Here is a 6,260-nt window from a genome sequence, read left to right on the forward strand (position 1 = left end):
TTTCTTACCACTAGGCCACCAGAGCTCATATACTTGTGGAAGAACATAACAATGGAAGAACACACAAAAGGAAAGAGGTGTTGCACAATTTTCAGTACAGTGGGCTGAAATACAGCACCACATTCAGAGGGGAAAAAACCCCATTATAAGTGCTTGCCAGACTGAACAAATAATTTTAGTTTTATTCTAATTTCAAATGAAACCCAAAGGTTGCTGTTGTTATTGTTAGATGCCATTGAGTTGTAGATGACTCATAGCAACCCTATGAAAGAAAGGCCTGAGCACTGCTAGTACATAGAGTTTCTGGGGGCAAGTCATTTTGGAAGTGGATGCTGCTCCTGCTTCCAGGCTTGTTTTCAGTCGGGAAGCTCCAGCCAACTGGAGCTGTCCACCATGGGTAATCATTAGCACACTTAGAACATCACTGTGACAGTATTCACCTTAATTTAACTTTAGAAGTGAAATTCTGTATGTAGCAGAAATGGAATATTGCTTTAGAATGTTATTCTCAACAGTTCTGGAACTCCTTTTTCTGTTAACTATATGACTGTACGAGTTTTCTAATCTACAATCAGAGTGCTGAAACCTGGTAAAAGCTAACAAAATTGGTACTGTTGTAACTTCCCTCAATGCATACTCCTGTTACCATAATTTAACCCAGATAAATGGAAATGAACACAACTAAGAGGAATCATGGTATCTTAGACCAGCAAGCACGAAAGGCACTCATGATAACAGAAGGCTTAACCTTTGAGTGCTTCTTGCCAGAAGATTTTGGTTAATTTAAAAAATGACTAAGCAAATACAAACTGACTGCTGCCAGGAATCATCTTAGTAGGTCTGATAGAAATGAGTTTAACAGTTATAGAATCTTGACCAATCTAATTCCATTGACATTATATCAGACTCATTTTGAAGACTATATTGAGGGTATGGATAATGTCTTGTTGTTAGGTGTCATCTAGTTGAGCTCGACTCACAGCAACCCTATGAACAAAAGTTCTAAACCCTTCGCTATCCTTACACTTCTTGACACATAAGAGCCCATTGCAGCGGTCACCTTGTCAATACATCTAGTTGAGGGTCTTCCTCTCCTTCGTTGACCCTCCACCCTTCCCAACATCATGCCCCTCTCCAAGAAGTAGCACCTCTTAGCAACGTGTCCAAAGTAGGTGAGGTGAAGCCTCATCATTCTTGTCTCCAAAGATCACTCCAGCTGCATCATCACCAAGACATATCTGTTCTCTTGGCCATCCATGGGATGTTCAGTGCTCTTCTCCAACACCACAGCTCAAAGGTGTCAATTCTTTTTCTGTCATCCTTATTCATTGTCCAGGTCTTGGATACATAGCTAGTAATTGGAAAGACTATGGCCTGAATCAGACATACCTTAGTCCTCAAACTGACATCACTACACCTCAATAATTTGGAAAGGTCCCTAACTGCAGTTTTCCCAGTGTAATGTGCCTCCTTATTTCCTGACTGCTTGTACCAAGGGTGTTAATTGTGGATCCAAGCAAGATAAAGCTGTTGACAGTTTCAATTGCCCTTCATGCATCATGACACTGCCTATTGGTCTATTGTTAAGAATATTTATTTTCTTGGTATTGAGACACAGCCCATACTGAAGGCTGCATTCTTTGATCTTCTGCAACAAATAATGCCATAGTATGTATTTATTTAGGAACTGTGGTGGCCTAGTGATAAGAAGCTGCCCTGCAATTCTGAAAAGAAGCAGTTCTAGTTCTAGGCCACCAGCTGCTCTGCAGAAGAAGGATGGACAATCTTCTCCTGTGTGATAAACTGCTTCTCAAAACCCACCAGAGGGTCAGCTATGGGACGGTTCTAAGTCTATGGTACACAGTAACAACAATATGTGTTTATTTACTTTACATTTGGATCAAATACCATATTTAAATGCCAGTTATTATTTTTTATTTTCATCTTATCTAGTGCAGAAAAATACGTAGGTGCCTCTGATCTAGACAACTGGATCCTGAGTCTGATTGACCTTAGATAAGGTCTTTCCCCTGCTAATCTCCGTTTCAGTAGGAGCTGACCTATCAAAACCTTGGATCACCAAACTTCTGGACAAGCTGCTTTCTTACTGAGTTTCAAGAGTTTGGGATGAGGGAGAAGGGAAGTCCAAGGTATTTTTTTTCTCCTTTTCTTTTCTTTTTTTTTGACTTTAAGATGATCTCTGGCAAACACCAAATTTATACCATAGCTTTAATTCCTGCTGAATAAATCTCACCATGATCCCTGCCTCAGTTGAATACCTACTCTTTTGGGCTATATTAATAACACCTCCTCTCTTTGTTCTCTATGCCAGGGGTGATATCTCTAATGTAACTGTTTATATTAAATTTCCTTTGTTATAAATACTTGTAATGGTATGTAATCAATTGTCCCCATTTTGTAAGGAAGCAATACAGAGAGATTGAAGTGTGTCTCCTAAGGCTACTTGAAAGTCAGGCTTCTCACGTTTTAATCACTGACAATGCAGGGAAGAATTTAGTAGTAAGAAAATAGAATTTCTTTAATATGAGTAGCTATTAAAAAACCCTTACACTAATACCCACACATCGGACACTCTAAACAGACCCTCACTTGGCCTATTAGCTCTGTTTTTGCAAGCAATTATTCAAGTTTCTGTCACTATCAAGTTATCCTGGGAAACTAGTGTCAGTATTTTCCAGGTAACAGCATACTTAATGGTAGTGTTTCGTTGAACAGGGCTCTCATAACCTTAATGTATTTCCCCAGACATCTAATTTACTATTAGCTAGGGAGCAACCCAGTGGAAAGAATCTGGGTCGATAACTCACAGATGCACAGAAGAGAAATCCCTAAGTGCAGGACTAGATAAATTAGGAGTTTAATTTTTCTCACACATTGAGAAACTAGAGTGAGAGTTTTGGGCAGAAATTTCAGTTTATGGATACCAGGACTGAGATCATCTCTGTGGTGGCAGTCATGAAGATGCACCGCTTGGATCTCCCTTGAAGAGAGAATTGCCAGATGAAATCTTAAAACTGCAGTGCCTATAGGAGACACCTCCAGCTTTTCTTCTGAGGCCATACTTTCCCTAAGAAACCTCCAAGCAGTGACTGAGTATAGCAAGGAAATGTGATGGATTTAATACTGTCCTCCACAAATATGTGTCACCTTGACTAGCCCCTGACTCTCAGTGACTTTTAAAATTTTATTTTATATTGGTTTGCTCACAAAGTTCATATACATTGTGTTTTACGTTATTCTTCATAAATATTGTGCTTCATACAATCATTTCGATGCATTATGTTTTATAAAATCAATCACTGTTGGACCGTGTTGTGTGCCGTTGAGTCACCTGCAACTCATAACAACCCTGTGGTACAACAGCTTTGAACTCTGCTTTCTCCTGAGCCAACCTTATTGTCTTTATCACACCTACTCCCATTGCACCAGCCACTAGGTCAATCTATCTCATTGAGGGTCTTTTTCTCTTGCACTGTCCTCCCAAGCACAACCTCCCTCTCCAAGGACTGATCTCTCCTTCCAACATGCCCAAACAATGTGTCAGAATCTATGCCTCTTAGGAGCAGCCTGGTTTTACTCTCTCCAGTTTAAATTTGTTTGTTCTCTTAGCAGTCCACGGTATATTCAATACTCTTTTCCAGCACCACAGCTCAAAGGCATCAATTCTCTTTCTATCACCCCTGGTTATAGTCCAGCTTTCTGACGCATAGTATGCAATTGTGAAGACCATGGTCTGGAACAGGTGCACCTTAGTCTCAAGACTGACATCGTTTATTTTCAGTACTCTGGGGAGGTCCTTGATAGCAGACTTTCCCAACCACGTAAACAAAAGCTGTTAATAATCTCAACCTCTTCACTGTCTATTATGATGCTGCAAATCAGCCCAGTGGTGAGAATCTTTATTTTCTTGATGTTTAGCTTCAATCCATATTTAAGGCTGCTGTCCTTGACCTTCTGCAGGAAGCACCTCAGGTCATCCTTGGTTTCAGCGAGCAGGATTGTGTCATCTGCATAACACAAGTTGTTGATGATTTTTCCTCCATTCCTGATGCCATACTCCTCCTTATAGAGTCCAGTTTCCTGGATAATATGTTACGCATATAGATTGAAAAGGTATGCTCATCATTACCCATTTCCTGCCAGATCCTTCCCATTTCTGTCACTTCCTCTCTTCACCCACCAAACTGTAAAGCCGTGTGGTTTCACCACTACCCATCCTCATGGAACCCAAGGGGCATTGGTTGGGATCAGAGGGATTCTCAGTTATTTTACAGTTATGCAGTGGTGTAATTTTATGTTATAGAATGATAAAGTCACTCTCATGATGGACTCTGATATGATCAGTCAATTAATTATAAGGAGAATAGGGTAATAAGGAACACTTCATCTCAGATCACAGGTCTGAACTGATGTAAGGGGAGTTTTTCTGGGGCGTGGCCAGTAGCACTTTTTATCTTATAAGAGATGAAAGAAAATAGGAGAGAGGGACTGTGACTTCGAATTAATGACACCTGCTCTACAAGAAACTTTCTGTCCTTGTCAGCTCTGGGAGAAATGCCATATCACCTTGCAGCACCCATGGGCCTAGTGTTCTTTGGAGATCTCCATGTGTCTTGACATCATCATCCTCCTGGGTTTAAGAATTCTGTAGGTTCAAAGACCTCACTTCACTCCTGATTCTTCTTTGTTGGTAGGAGCAGGTCCCTTTCTTTCCCCAACAACCTTGACTTTTCTTTATCTCATAGGTTTTTTCATACCTTGTAAATAAGAAAGATTTAGAGGGGAAAAGTTCATAGCTCTCCTTGCAAATTATCTTTGAAAGGACAACACATCATTTGAGTGAGTAGGCTAATATCCAGTTCTTCAGGGATTTGTGTTGACAAGTTATATTTTAGAATACAACATAAACAATAAGAAATAGCTTATTAATATTTTTAAGTAATCATAACAATATCTTGCTCTTTACTTATACTTTGAAAACATAGCTCTATCTTTCTAAGAAATGCCGCCACTCTTCAAAACACTTTGGAATGCCCTATTGATTTCATAAGCAGTTTGTAAATCACAAGACCCTAGTTAATCATAATACAAATTCCTGGAAGAATCATTTACTTTATTACTCAGATCTTATTTTGAATGTGTCCCTTTGAATCCACTGGAAAATGATGAAAATTCTTGTCTTTGAAGAGATTTAGAATTTTATTATAAATGAAAGATCCTTTAAACAAAGGTGATAAAAAAAGTTTAAGTAGCTCTGGTGGCCTAGTGACAAGAAACTGGGTTGCAATCCCAAAGGTAGGGGATTCAAATCCACCAGCTGCTTTGAGGAAGAAAAATGGGTAATCTCTCCCCATTTGATTAGCCTGCCTCTGAAAACCCACTGCAGGGCTCAGGTATGAGTCAGTTCCTACTCCACAGTACACAACAACAATAATGGTGGTATAGTTAAGTGACATCACAGATTCCAGAGATGTCTGCTTAGATAAAGGAAAACACTATTTTCACTGGTGATGCATCATTTTGTGTGTGTGTTTGCATAGTCTAAACACAATTCAAGCACATTTCCTTATATTAATGTAATCAATGTCTCTAAATATTTTGGGAATAAAAATTTTGAATAGTAATAGCCTGTATTCCATTATTTTTAAATAGAAAAAAATTGTAATGCAATATCATCCAAAGCTCAAAATAATTTTCCCCAAAATTGTTCTCACATATATATATATATATAAAACATAATGAAATAGTTTCAAACCAAAAAAAATTTCAAATATGCATACATTTTGTTGTTTTTCCATACCTGCCAAGTCATAATAGACTTGTAGAGGACCCTCCAGTGAGTTTTTAAGGCCAGTAAATCACACAGGATGAGATTTCCCATTTTCCTTCTGGTTTTATAAACAATAACTCTTTATTCCCTTTCCCCAGTACTTTGACTGTTGTTGTTAGATGCTGATTAGTTGAGTATGACCCACGTTGTTGTTATGTATTATTGAGTCATCCATGTCACATAGCAACCCTATATACAATATCTCTGAAAACTGCCTTATCCTGAGCCAGTCTCACTGACTCCAAAACACCTACCTTCACTATCGCAGTTATTGTGTCAGTTCATCTCCTGCACTCTCCCTCTACCTTTCCAAGCATGATTTCCTTCTCCAAGTACTGGTTCCTCTTGGCCACATGCTCAACGTGTGTGAAATAGAGCTTTGAAAGCTTTGTCTCCAAGGAGAAACAGG

This window comes from Elephantulus edwardii, unplaced genomic scaffold (genome assembly GCF_000299155.1).
Source record: "Elephantulus edwardii isolate Elephantulus edwardi_28Jun2011 unplaced genomic scaffold, EleEdw1.0 scaffold00046, whole genome shotgun sequence".
NCBI lineage: Eukaryota > Metazoa > Chordata > Mammalia > Macroscelidea > Macroscelididae > Elephantulus > Elephantulus edwardii.